General features: G+C 52.3%; 1 protein-coding gene across 1 annotated transcript in view; it reads right to left on the bottom strand.

Annotated features, from left to right (window-relative positions):
* Window positions 1-3,046, bottom strand: part of LOC121658068 (protocadherin Fat 2-like) — a 56,602-nt gene extending 53,556 nt beyond the window's left edge. Inside the window, exon 1 of the mRNA XM_042014477.1 lies at window positions 2,722-3,046. The gene's annotated coding sequence lies outside the window, so the exon portion shown is untranslated. The remainder of the gene's footprint in view (window positions 1-2,721) is intronic.
* Between the last annotated feature and the right edge of the window lie 11,286 nt (window positions 3,047-14,332).

Raw genomic sequence — 14,332 nt, 5'->3', positions numbered from 1 at the left:
TGGAGTATCTATTCATGGCATAACCAGCACCTCCCAGCCTGCCTGAGTCACAGCATCTATCCAATGTACAGCCACTCAAAAATAGTCACACAATGTAAGAGCATCAAAATAGCCCTGCTTGGCTACCTCTCTATTCTCTGCCCCAAAATGGGCAGTTTTGATTACTTAGTGGAGGAGCATAAGAAAGAAGGCTCAGGTAACCTGCTCTTTCTCCCACTTTTCAGCATTAGTGCATGTACATGGCTGATCTTGGGCTGTTGCATTTAAAAACCTTCACTGGAGCCATCCATCCCAAACGGATCAAAACCTTGCTTGAAGCCAAATAGAACTTTTGGTATCAGCAATATCCTGTGGCAATTTATTCCACAAGGTAATTATGCTCTCTGTATAGAAAAAGAAACTATTTCCTTTGGTTTGTTTCAATCCTGTTGCTTGTCCATTTCTGAGCTACAAACCTTCCTAACAGCCTGCCCCTCCCTGGAGCTCCTACTTCCAAGAATTAGGAAAGAAAGTTTCTTAGCTAATAAACCAGTACCTGCCTCATTACCACGGAAAAAGTGTGGTTAGAGGAAAAATTGCTTGCTCAGCAAATCAGCTTGTTAGTAGACAATGCAGCATCCATGCTGCGAACCCAGTTTGAAAAATTTAAAAGGGCTCAGGGGTATTTAATACTCTTATGTTTGTCCATGGTACAGGAGGAAGCCCACTGCTAACTGCTCGAGGTGCAGCTGCACTTGCATGCTCCACACGTGGCAAGAAACAAAGCGAGGTGCACGGAGCAGGGAATGCCATTGCTGTAGCATGGAGGTAGCTGGAACAATCCTGTAGGACTTGCCTTGGAGCAATTGGCAGGAGAGCAGGATGCAAAATGCATTAGTTCCTAACAGATGTCTGATTCCAGGTGTTGTGCCTCCTTTGAACTCTCCCTTCGTACATGAATGATGCTTGTTTGTTTGCAGGATTGGGAGATGCACTGGCTTGAGAACATTAGGGTTTGAAATGCATCCATGGTGTGAGCTGTAGCTACGGGAAAGGCTCGGGAGAAGAGCAGGTCCTGCTGCGCTCTCTCCTCCACAGGCAGGGCAGTTGGGCTCATTTTGGGAATGTTACAGAGCATGCCGGAGCACAATAGGCAGATGGGGAGAAGCAGAGACAGAACCCCCCGGCTGGGTTAGAGACCTCTCCCCTGCCCAGACCCGCAGGAACCCCAACCCCGTACCAGACACGAGGATGTCCCCGAACCATTCCCGGTAAGGTGAAGTGCGCTGCATTTTAGGAGATGATAAAGGTACACAATACCAAGCCCGGAGAGTTTGCTGTCTCGAATACCGAGACAGCCCAGCCTTCCTCAGGAGCCCAATACAGACTGTTTGCTTTCCGTCCCGAAGCTCCGATAACCTCCCAGGTCTCTCTAGCCGCCAGCCTAGAGAGCCACGGCAGTTCCCTACACATCCCCTGCCTGCTCTTTGGCCCTCTGAGTGCCGGAATAGGGGGCACAGAGCATTCCATGTCCTCCTGCCGGGATCCAGGGCACCCTGGGCGAAGCAGGAGCCAGTTGGCCACAGCCCTACCTGCCCAGCAGAGCCTGCCCAGCTCATACCACCACACAGCCTGAATTTCCACACATGCTGGAAACTCTCAGCCCTCCGCAGCCACAAACGCAAAGGAGCAACAGCTTTTTTTAAGGGTTTTCTCTGAAGCAACCCCAGTCGCGTGACCGCTGATCTTTGCCCCTCTGGAGTGCTGTGCTCCACCGAGTCCGCCTTCAGTTCCCCGGGAGGCTGATTAGCTGATAACTGCAGTTTGGAAGGGCGCCGTTGGCTCCAAGTGCCCAGGCCTCCCTCCCTGTATTTCCACCTCTTTTATCAGTCCTGCACATGTACATAGGAAATAGTTCCTGCACGCCCTGAAGTGGGACTGGGCTTGCTGTGGGATTTCATCTTGTCACAAGGCACCTGACAGTGAACAAAGGTGCAGAGATACAAACGGTGGCTCTGGCTTCAGCTCCCTGGCTCTGCTGCCCATCGTGGAGGGGGACAAGGGCAGGTGAGGAGCTCTTACCTGAGTGTACAGGGAAGCTGGGCTGGGAAACACCAGCGCTGTGACTGCACTCGGGGATCCCCAAGGCACAGCCCAGTTCGAGGTGACAGTGGAAGTGGCTTAACAGGGCATGTGGGGACAGAGTTTGGAGTGGTTCCACCTCAGCCCGGTTAGTGGGGTTGTACATGGCCAATAGCTGAGCCTACAGCCAGACGCCATCACTGCTCCTGCCCCAGCTCATCCACTTACTCCAGCACAAGCTCACTCCCTGCAGAAATCCTGCCCCATTCAGACACCTGGAGTGCTTCTCTGCTCAGTCCCTCCACACCTGCCTTGCTCTGCAGCGTCGCTTTCGCCTTTGATACCTGGAGCCCACCTGCTTGCACTGGCTGCAGCCTGCTGAAGCTTCCCAGCTAAGAGCAGATGCAAACACGAATGAAGCTTTTCCTGCCTCCTTCCATATGCCCCATGCTAAGGCTGCCAGAAGGGAGGAAGGGACGAAGAGCTCTGCATCCCAAACCTCTCTCTGTAGGAGGAAGCTGCTTCCAGCGAAATTTATTCACGTGCAAAAGCAGTTTCACGAGTAAATCTCTGCATCCTCCATGCCTTCCTCCATCCATGCTGCACAGACTGCTCCCTGAGTCATTTCAGCTCCCCACACCGGCTAGCAGCGTGCCTTACCTGTTGCAACAGGAGAGAGACCTCTCCTGAAGTTTACTGCCTCTCTGCTCCCTCCGCTGAAAATCCTCTCCCGCAGCAGCACCTCGCTGGCTGCCGGGGGTCCATGGTGCTTGCAGATCAGAGGAGAGGGCTCCGAGAAATTCCTGCAAGAAGGGGTTTTGCCGGCTAAAACTCCGGCGGCACCGGTCGGGAGCAGCGAAGGAGAAAGTTGCGAGGGGTGGAACTGGCTCGCAGGAGCGCCAGCCCTTCCGTGATGGGCTGGAGGAGGAGGAGGAGGAGAGGCATCGCCCGCTCCCTCGCTGCAGAAGTGAAGTTGTGTGTGTGTGTATGTGTGCGTGTGTCAGAGCTGGGCAAGGACCCAAGCCTTAGAGCCAAATAATTGCAGCGCTTTTTACTGTTAGATTAACTAGCATTGCCATGAAATCCAGGACCTCAACTGCACGGGGGGGGGGGGGGGGGGGGGGTGGTGGGCTGGTGGAATATGTCAGGTAAATCCCTCCAACACACCTGAAAAACTCAAAGATTGTTTTTAACTATCTGCCAGGTGGGTGTTGTAAGGAGGGATGGGGAGAAGGGGGTGGGGGAAACCTGAATCTGCCCTCAGAGCAGCTGCATGCGAGAGGCACTTTGAAGGTGGTTGTTGTTGTTTGGGTTGGGGGAGCCCCCAGAAACCTCGGCTGCCGCCAAGAAGCCCCAGGGTGCTCCATGCTGCACAGGCAGCAGGGAGAGGATGAAAAGGTGGTCCTGTCCTGAAAAGGCAGGAGGCAGAGGGAAGAGAAGGGAGGCAGCAAGGAGAGATGGCAGTGTGGGGAGACCAGACACGGTGCAGGAGCTTTGGGGGATTTTTGTTGTACAAATAGAGCATCCTGACTGTGGGGGAGTTGTTCAGGGCTGGACCAAGGTGAAGGGACATGGACCCTTCTTCAGTCCTCTTTGTCCCAGTCTGCTTCTGCCTCCTCCTCTCCTTTCCACCCCAAACCCCAGTAAACGCTAACATTCCCCCTTTAGATTGCAGTGAGGTTTGAACAGATACAGGGGTAGTTCTCAACATGGGAAATGAATATTCAGCTTTAGGTGAAGTTTCCTCCCCCTCTGGTGTATTTTTGCAGATGAAATTACCAGAAAGCTTTCTGTATGGTTTTAGGAAAACAAAAAGAATATGGAAAGTGGAAATTTTTAACTTCAAACTGTCCCAGTAGGTGCCTGGCTGCTCCTCGTGAGGCTGCACGTACGATGGTGGCACTGAGCACAGGAATGAGTGGAGGAGAGAGACAGGGTCTATTAACATCCCATTTGAGGAGAAGTGGTTGGTGCAAACTTGCACCTCACTGGTCACCAGCCAGCCCCCAGGACAGCAGGTTATTGATCCTCTGGCCACACGTACAGCCTCGACTGGAACTTGTCTCAGACTAGTTTAAATCACATGATACCAATCCCTTGGAAAATCCATGTGATTTCATGGTGCAAGTCCAAGTGAAGAAGTTGACCCATGATATATTGGGCTGTTTGGAGTTGTGGGTAGAGGTGAGTGAGAGCAATATGGTAAATTCACCAGAAAATGCAGTTTTGATGGAATCAAAATTGGTCAGGAACTTAGATTAAATCTAGGGAACAGTTTGTACCAGGAGTGAGAGAGGAAATGTGCACAGCATGGTGAGACTGAACAATCTCCCTTGGGTCACTGTGGGACAGTGCTGGGTTGGGAAATCGCTGATGGATTTTGTACTACAAATGTTCATGGTGCGTACTCTGCTCACAGCATCTTAACGCCACTTGGAAAGTGACCTTGATTTCAAGCCTATCATGGCCTTTCAGAAACAGTTTGAACTGAATGGGAAGAAGGCAAAAGTCCAGTTGGATTTACATGTGCAGCTTGTCCCTTTTTCCAGCTGGTTTATTCAGATGATTTCTAGGGAAACTTGTAGTGAAATTGAAAGGATTCTAAAAGTGACAGTAGAAGTAATAGTACCTTGAAATTGCAAATTAGCTCCTCTTTAGGACATCTCATGAGAGGAGGCCAGGTGATCAGTCAGTGATGGCAATGGGAGGCGCATTTGGGAGGAAGGAAAGGAAGAGTTCCTTCCCACAGCTGCATGTCTCATGTCTTGCAGCTGAGGAAGGCGAGAAAATCAGGTACTGGTGGCTGGATTTCAGCAGGGCTGACGCAGGGCTCAGAACAATACTTGTATTATATTTAGACATACCAAGGTGCAAGTGAGCAAACCTCTGGCTTCAGGGCATCAGCTGATTGCTGCAAGAACCAGCATTTCCCTGCGTTTGGAGCCTTTCACGGCTGGATGGGTGCCTTGTTCCTTTTGCCTGAGTCTGGAGCAGTGGGGACTTGGTCTCATCTTGCGTAGCAAGGTGTGAACCCTCAGCTAGCAAGGCCAGCAGTGCTGATCTCAGCAATGCCACCCACAAGCCAGCTCTCCTGTCTGCACTGTCTTCTTGCTCTCCCAGGTGGTGACAGGGGCCCTCTTTCGTCCCTTTTCTTTGCTCTGCTGATGAAATGCTCTTTGGGGAAGCTGGTGCTCATGGTAGAACCCTGTATCAGGCAGGCCCTGCAGAAATGTTGGACATAAGCTGGTTATTACCTGATCCCCTTACAGAATGTGTACACTATCCAGTGAGTGCAAAAGCCACTGACAGCTCCGCCTTGTTGCCAGCAGGTTGGTGGCACTGGGTGTTCCTTCCCACAGAGGTGGCAGAGCATGGTACCATTCTTGGCTGCAGGGGACTCAGCTCTCAGAGAAAACTTTGCTCCTTGGCTATGGAGCAGCAGAACATGAGGGACATGACTGTAGGAGAGCTTGATTGTCCTAAAGCCCACCTACTCCTACAAATGTACCAGCTGGTGTAATAACAAACAATACCTTTCCTAATTCAATCATGGCATTGGGGTGAGCAGCCATCTAGCTATGGAACCCCCCAAATCCTCATATTATAGTTAGCTAGGATACTAAGATGGACTTCTGCCTTCCACACAAAGACAAACATGGTCTCTTAGAGCACGTTTGGATTGGTTACTATCCCAGTGATCCAGAAAGTACAAGAGGCACAGGAGAACTTTTCCTGAGGTCCGGCTGTTACTTCCGTATCAGTGGTGGGTGAGAGCCTGGGACTGGTGGAAACTTTTTGGTTCTGCCTCCTCCTCAGCTTTCCTGCTCAACTTGAAGTCAGGCTGGGTTGGGAAGAAAAGTGTTGTGCTTATCCCAAGGAGCAACTCCTGCTCCTGCAGAAAGGGGTGGGTTGCAGAATTACCTGTGGTTGCAGGCAGAGAGGGTTGGCCTGGCTGGAGGAACTGTGCCAGGAGGAATGAAAGAGGATGGAGCTGTGCATGATCCCTGGCTTTGTCCTTCTTCACACCACTCAGACAGTCAGTTAAACAAGCCAACAAAGCTCCATAAGCTGCCATCAACATTTCATGCCACCATGTCCTGCTGTCGGGATCTCATCCTGTCAGAAGCAATAGGACCTTTTCCAGGGTGTGGGGAATGTCAGAGCTCCATCACTTGGCTGGCAAGAGTGCTTCTTTCTCCCTAATCATGGGGAGAGATTTCATTTCCTGGTTCCACCCAAGATCTCCATGTGATAAAGGCAAGACGTTCTGCTGTGGGTTACCTGCATGCAGAGTTTTGCAGCGAGGCAGCATGTTCAGGCTGGGGTAGGGAAATCACCACGGGCCTCTCTGGACCAACAAGAAACACTTAGAGGGGCCTCCCTGCCAATGGCTGTACTCACTGCCCTGGGGACCAGCCTTGCCTGTCTCCTGAAGACATGCCTGCAGGCCCATCTTCCAGCTCATCCTCCCAAACATGTGCCATTCCTGGCAACGCTTGCAACTGGCCCCACTGGAGTGTTGCCTCCATGGACCAGGAGGTCAGGGCAGTGCTGTTGACCTGTGGCACTGGATTGTTTCTCCAAACCCTTCTGCCCTCAGAAAGAGCCATGATGGTGTGACCCCCTTGATCATCCCTCCTGAGGGTCTGGGAGAGCTGGGGACTGGAATGCTCCTGCTGTGTTGGTGAGGGTGGGCAGCCAGACTCCTGGTGGGCATTTCCTCAGAGATCCCAGCTCCCACTGCTCTCCCACAGTGCCTTACTTGATATATCAGTCCCTCTCCAAAGCTAGAGCAAATGTCTGCTCAGAAGTGTGCTGGGATCTGTGAGTTACCTCCCTCAGGGACAAACAACTTTTGTTTCCCCTTTGCAGAGAATAGAGCCTGTCTGTGTGTCTGGCCTTTCAGCCCCAGCATCTGCTGCCATGCTGCAGCACTCTGTGGGTCTGTTTGCACGGCAGCGTGCAGGGACTTGCCAGGGAAGGGGCGATTATCTGCCTGGAACGGCGGCAGCACTTTCCCCAGCAAGCGGGAGCCTGTGCTGGGGGCGGGGAGGATCCAGTCCTGTGCAGGGATCAGCTCCCTGAGCTGTGTCTGACTGCAACCTCCTTGACCAGCGCTGGTGAAGCAGCTCCAATGACTCAGGATCGTTCCTATAGGCCTGCAAACCACCCTGCAGCTCCCAGACAGACCGAATCTGTGGGGGAATAAGGGGGTGCTGTCTTGAGAGGGATATTTGGGTTGCTTGGAATCTCCCCAGGGGCACGGGCTGGATCCATCTCTCCCTTTGCAGCAGACCCTCGGAGTGGTAATCACAAACCTTGAATCATATCTCTGTGAGCACACTTAATTCTCACTCTGACACTCAACCCTTTGTACCCAGTACAAATTTGAACTGGGATTTCCTTTGAGCTCCAGGTTATCCTGGCCTAAAGTCCAGGAGGAGTCCAATGATGAGTGAGTGACTCAGGCCACCCATCATACTTAGTTTTGGGAGTAGAGGCTGGTGCATTGCAGACCACTCCCCTGCATTCAGTGTAGCCTCTATTAAGACATCTTTGGCTCGTGAGGCTGAACACTGGGTAGTCCCTGCCCTTAGACACTCAGGAGGGCACTACCATGGAGTTCATGCTGCAGTTGGGTCCCCCACTCCACAAGTCTTTTGTGTGGGACGGCTCAAACATGACGCATGGCTAAGAGTGAAGGACACGAGGTTGTTGGCAGTGTTGGACTGGAGTCCAAGACCTTTTGGGCCCTGTGTGGGATTACAAGGACTGCTGTGGAATGCTCCCTGTGTTGGCTTCCCACCAAGCATGATGCACGCTGATTCCTACAGGGCACTGCTGACAGATCTCTTGCCCCTTTAAAAGAGATGAAGTCATCTGCCTCCAAAGCCATCTGGCACCAGGACAGAGTCAGAAGCTCAGAGCAACAGAAGGCTGGGATGCCAGCCCGCAGAGGGGATGTCATCGCTCTACAGACAGATGGGACCCTGATGGGATGGGGAGAGATGCTGCGCAAGAGCCCGGGCGAAGGTTTGGTGTCGCGGGGAAGGCAGCGAAGACGCTCCAGCAGAGTCCCAAGGTGTGCCATGGCCCCACTGCCATCATCCACGCCAAGCAGAGCCCCGCTGGGAGGCTGGAGCTGCGCGTTTCCCTGGGAGGACAGTGGGCTGGTCCAGGCCCTCGTCATGGGATGAGCTAGCGAGTCAGCGTGTCTCCTCCTCCCCCTCCATCCGTCCGTGCAGAGCAGGCATGAGCTCATCCCAAGCCGCTCGTCCTGCGCCACGTGCCGGATGGCTGATCTCATGGATGGCTGATCTCATCGCTGGCTGTGCCACCGGCACTGACTCCGGAGCAGTGTGTCACCGCAGTCCCTGACAGGACACCGTGGGAAGAGGAGCCACCATCTCCCAGCGAGGCTTGGGGAAATGATCTTAAGCAAAAGTGCCCACCAGACTTGAGTGGGTGGTGGGGGACGAGGTGAATTCCTTGCTGGCATGCCCAGGGAACAGCATCTCACTTCCAGGTCTGGCAGGAGGTTTCTCTCTCAGTATAGCTGGCCATTCCCAGATGCTTCGTGTACCACAGACTCCTTAACCCTCCTGGTGTGACTAGTTAAGGAGCTGGTCCCCTTCACAGGACTTTGCTGGGTCATGCTTTTGTCCACCAGGAATGTCCCTGGCCACCGTAAGTCTTTCTGAAGTTACTGCACTGGACCCCCTGCTCCCCACCATGCACTGCAAGGCGTGGTGGCTTCTGGCTGAGGCAGGGACCCAGGAAGTGCCTCCTCCTGGCCCAAGTCCTCAGGAAGGGGCTGGGGCTGTGTTGGGTGGATTAACACAGGTGTGCTTTTCCACCACCCTGGCTGAGAAACCAGACTTCAGCTTGGTGTTTGTGGAAGAGACTGGTGGGGGTGGCAGTGAAGAGTAGAGGAGGGGACAACATGGGAGTTGCTTGGGTCTGTACTAGGAGGTGGGGAAAGAGGACAGTGAGTTAATTTATCTGAAGGGTAGAGCAAGGACGAGAGGTTAAATTACAGCTCGATAGTTCAGGTGTCTGTCCAGGGAGAATGAGCCATACCCAGAAGATGACTCTCTCCCCTCACTGATGCCACACAACCAGTTTGGACTGGATGTTTAACTTTTAGTCCAGTACACTGAATTGTGTGCTGGGGATTGCACAGGCACTGGGAGATCAGGCACAGGCAGAGCAGGGTCTGCCCACTGTCTTGCTTCACTCAAATGTCTCTGGTTTGCCCGGCTCAAGCAGAAACTCTTTCAAAGTGGAGGTTAATTTTGAAGTAGGGAATTAATTTGTGTTTGTTCTGGTCTGGCCTGAAAAATCCTGGACCACTAACTCTTTTCCCTAGGAAAGACCACTCCTCTCCTGCTTTGCCTTGCTCTGGGAAAAAAGCTCTGTTCTACTCCAGCCCAGATCTGTTGTACTCTCTCCTTTGCATTGCAGTCCGTAAATGTTTGTCTATTGATCTGTTAACGCTCCATCCCAGACTTCCATGCTCCCCTCTTGGATCCTTGCTCTCTACTTCTCCTTTGCCTTGGTGCTTAGACCTGACACCCAGTCTTGCCTGGCAGAGAAACCAACCTGGAAGTTCCTTGCTCCAAGGGCATTATAAAGAGGCGCCATTGTGCAACGAGCCTTGTACCGGGAATACAATCCATGTGATGATTATCTCGATACCATCCTCACTGAACCAGGGGAGCCTGAGCCAAAAGAAGAATTTAGAGCTAAACAGCTTTTGTTTACAGGAAGCCAGAGCACGGTGTCTGGGCTTGTACCAATGTAGCAGGAGATGTTGTTGCTGTCTCAGACTGCAAAATATTGATGGATGGTGTGTCCCTGAGATTTCCCAGGGACGTTATGGGAGCAATTTCCCTAATTTCTGAAGCATCTTGTACAGGAGCCCAAGGGGAAAAGTGTTTCCTTTGGCTGGCTGGACAACCAAGCAAAGGTCATCAGCTTTGTTGACTGCTATGTTTGGCCATGATCACCACAGGGTTTGCAACCTCTGCAGAACTCTGTGCCTTGGGATGGAAAAGGTTGGGTCTCAGGCATGTGGCAAAGGGCAGTGGTCACTAAGGGACGCAGTACCAGCAGCCCAAACCTCCATGAGTTTGTACTACTGAACAAATCCACTGCCCAACTCCCAGATTCCTCACAGGGTAGCAAAGGAGAGGAGACAAACTTCTCTCCCAATACTGAAGCTACTTTTCAGGGGGTATTACTGTCTTCCTTCTGGGTTTGCAAAAACACAGTCCTATAGGAAAAAAAAAGCTGGTGGACTGCTCTGCAGAAAGAGGCAAAGAGCCTCATCTCCAAGGGTTGTCCTGCTCAGGACTAGGAAACAAACAACTGAGAGAGAAAATCAAAATGCCTGACTGGTCTCCAGATGTAAGGGATGGCTTGCCCACATCTGGCAGGGAGTGTTTCACAATGGGAACTGCTTTCCTCAGCCCTTGGCACATGGCTGGGGGTGGCTGTTGTACCCACAAACAGGATGGTCCAGTTCCTGTGGAGGCAGGAGATGTGTTTGGGCAGTTCAGTGAGTCAGAGGACGTTTACCAAGACCTTTTTGTATCAAGAAATGTGTTTTGATGAAAAAAAGGAAGAAGTTAAAAATAAATTGAAAGAAAAAAGAGTGAAAAACGAAAGAAACGCAGGTTGCAGAGGCATTTCTCCAGCCCAAACAGCAAATCCCAGTGCTGAGGGATACCATCCAGCCCAGTTGGGATGGTCTGCCTGGGATTCACTGGTGGCCCACTGCCTGCTTTCAAGTGATCTGTGTTTGGTAACACCTCATGGAGCTACAGTAAGGCTTTGCTCGTCCTTGAAGCGCTTTGTCCAACCATTTGGAGAAATAGCCGAGAAATTTCCCTTTGGAGTTGTGCTTCTCTGATCTGTATCAGTCCCAGGCTCCTTCCCTTCATTCCTGGGACAGGGGATAAGGATTTCAGTAGGGCTGACACTCTTCTTGGTAAAAAACTTGTGCTGAGAACAGGGGTGGCAGAGCCCCCAAGGTGTTCACCTGGGCCCACAGCATCCCCCAAACGTCTGTCATCTCCCAGTGCCTGCATCCTTCCAGGGAAGCAAGGGCATCTGTTAACCTCCTTTTCACTGGTAGGGAAACTGAGGCACGGAGATGTTCAGCCATGCTTGCAATTATTTTAAGCCAAACAGGGAGTAGATGGATGAGGAGGAGCAGAGGAAGGGAGCAGGGACCTGAGGACTGGAAGGTTTGGTGGGGCCAGAAGATACAGGCTATGGAAAGGCTGCCTCGGAAGGTGAGCCTGTCCAGCCTCCTTTGCAGAGCCAACCTCTCAGTTTTGTCAGAGAAAGCACTTCCCTTATCGCCTTGTCCAGCAAACCCTTCCCCAGTGAGCTGGGCGTGAGGGCTCAACTCAGCTGCTTGAGGTGACAGCTGGATACGTTGCTGGACAGCAAAGCTGGTGCCCTCTGAGTTTCCCCAGAAAGGAGGTTTCTCCATTTTCTGCTACTGCAGTGCTTTCCACCATTGATGCTGGGTTGGGGCTTTTGCTCTGAAGCAGCTCTGCGTACCCACCCTTCCCTCCTCCCCTGATCTGTGCAGTTCAGGCATAGCGTGAGCAAGAGGAAGGGGCAACCTTCCTTGGAATAAGTACGAGAGGCAGTCTGCCAGAAAGATAAACAGAAAAAGGGCTGGGTGAGAGGTGTGGAGAATTCCTAAAGCTGAGGGGCTTTGCATTAATTATCATATTAAGCATTCAAACGGCAAAAATACCCATCTCCATTTTCATGCGCATTCACTTTAAAAAGAAATAAAAATCCTGCTTAATTGCTTCACTTAATTCATTAAAGGATTAAGGCAAAGACTAAAGGAAAAAAGTGAAGTATGATGATGGGTGGTTCTGGCATCCTGCTCCAAACATCCGTGAGTGTTTTGGAGGGAGCCAGGGTGCGAACGTGACTCCTCCACCCGGTGCTTCTGCCCCCTTCACAGCAGAGCAGAACCCTGGAGCTTGAGCAACCCCGACCACTGGGACCCGTGGGTCTTGGGGGCTGTCTTGGTTTGAGACAAATTTGGAGGAAAACACCTGAAATGAACATCCCTCTAATAGAAGACAGATTTCAGCAGCCCCTCCCCCACCAGGTTCGGAAAGAAATTCCTCAGAGGAAAGTGAAAAAACCCTATTTATTTAACAAGCGAAGTGCACACAGGCATGGAAAAAAGAATGAATAATGTTAAATAATAAAACCTCTCGCTGTGGAGAAGACCTAGGAAGATTCAGAGTTCTTTGTAGGTGTGGCTGTGCCCTCTCTGGAGCTGGGGGACACCTGCGTGGGCCCCTCCAGGCCACGGTGTGGGGCCTCCCAGTGATGTTATTCTGGACCGGAGCTGAACGGTTCCAGGAGAAGAAGAAGAAAAACTGAAGTCCCAGGAAAGGTTCTTTCTGGCCTCAGCTAGCAGGCTAGCTAAAAAGCAAAGAATTTTAACTCTCTGTCTCTCCTGAGAAAAGGAGCCGAGAGCTGGGAAAAAGCAAGAAGGTGCTTTTTTTTGGCTCTGCAGCAGCAGAACGCAGGGGAGTGTATGTGTCCTTGAGCACAAAACCGCTCTGAAAAATTCGCCTGGCTTCTCTCCCCCCTCTCCTGAGAAACAGCTTAAAGACACAGGAAGGCACAGGATTCATGTCTGGCATAGGGCAGACGATAGGGGATGGAGCACCATAAAGACACCCCAAGACAGGGGCACAGCCCCAGGCACTGTTCTTTGCTCAGCAGATGCAAATCCTCCCACCAAGTCCTTTGCAGGAGCTTTGCAGAGACCTCAAGGCACTCTCCAACCTCTTTGGCTGCACGTTTGACAGATGCTTCTGACCCACTGACCAAACCTGGTACCGAGCCATCCCAAAATCCAAGGGGTTTCTTTTTTTGTTTTAATAACAGAGCTGAAGTGCTGCAGCAGGAGGCAATGTTGACTTTTGCAAAATGTCCTCTGTACTCATTTGCACTGAGCTTAAAAGTAAACCTGGCTGGTTTATCTCTCAGGCCCATTTTAATTTGAGTTGCTGAAGTTGAGAGGTCAGGTTGATTTGGGTTTGCCTGCATCACATCTGGGCAGGGACTGTGCTGGCAGAGAAAGGATACAGGGAGAAGGTGCAGGTAGGCAGTTTGCTGCCTGGTAAAGGGGAGGGAGCAGCTGGCTGGAGGTTAAAGTTCGGACTAAGGTTAAGGTTAAGGGCAGGAGAAGAGATTGCCCATCACTTCTCAGACTGGTGTGACCAAAGCCAGGCTGGAGCGCTGGTTTTGGAGCAGGAGAAGGACAAGGGTAAGCCCACCTCAGGGGGACTAGCTGTGCTGAGGAGTGGAGGGAAGTGCTGCCATGGGCAGGGGGTGCAGGGGATCTCACAGGGCAGAGAGAAATAGGAACGGAGCTCTCCAGCCAGAGCGTGTCTGTGAGATCAGCTTTGAGCTGCTGCCTTCTCCTGGGGAAGGCTGGGGCTTGACAGAGGGACTGTGTTCGGGGATGTGGGTTTGCTGCTGTAGAGCCCCTGAAATCAGATCCCACATCCCTGAGCAGTTGAGGTGGAGGTTGCACTGTGCCCTGGTCCTTGTGGCTCGGCACAGGTTTGGTTGGATGAGGAGGCCGGGACAGCATGCATCGCCTTCCCAGCCGAGCTCCTGCAGGACCTGCGATCGCTGTTCCAACGCTGCCTCTTCCCAGCTGCCAGCACGCCCCGAGCCAAGGTGGGCTGGGGAGGGGAGTGAGGTATTGCAGCCCGTTCCCTGCACCAAGGACTGCACATGTGGCTCCTGGGTGTAGCAGGAGCTGTTGGAAGGGAAGCCAGGGTTTGGCCTGGAAGGGGAGCAGAGCATCTTCTGCTCTGGGGTGCCCTCAGATCAGTGTGCAGCGCCTGGAGCAGCTGGGCTTGGGCAAGGCTGAGCACCCAGACAGAGCTCAGCCCCTCTGCAGGGCATCCCGGGTTCGTCTGACCAGCTTGGCTTTGGCTCCCTCCTTCCTTTGCTTATCCCTCTCTGATCTCGTCGCTGACTGCAGGTGGTAGCAGGTGCCTCGCAAGAAAGCCAGATTGGAGCTACAGATTTGTGTGTGTGCGAGGGGGAAACGGCAAATCATCCTTGAAACAATGTCCCTTTTCAGAGTCTTGGCTCCTGGCAGGAATAATCTGTCCTCCCTGGGCAGCTCAGCCTGGCAGCAGCTTTGCCTAATCCTGCCCAAGTTGTGGCAAATCTGTGGATTGCTGAGCTGTGGGGTGACATG

Source organism: Corvus kubaryi, unplaced genomic scaffold (assembly GCF_017639235.1).
Source record: "Corvus kubaryi isolate FWS band 111438036 unplaced genomic scaffold, C.kubaryi_AGA036_p1.0 split2-37374, whole genome shotgun sequence".
Classification (NCBI taxonomy): Eukaryota; Metazoa; Chordata; class Aves; order Passeriformes; family Corvidae; genus Corvus; species Corvus kubaryi.
Note: the sequence above shows the minus strand (reverse complement) of the source record. Positions and strands in the feature narration are given on the sequence as shown.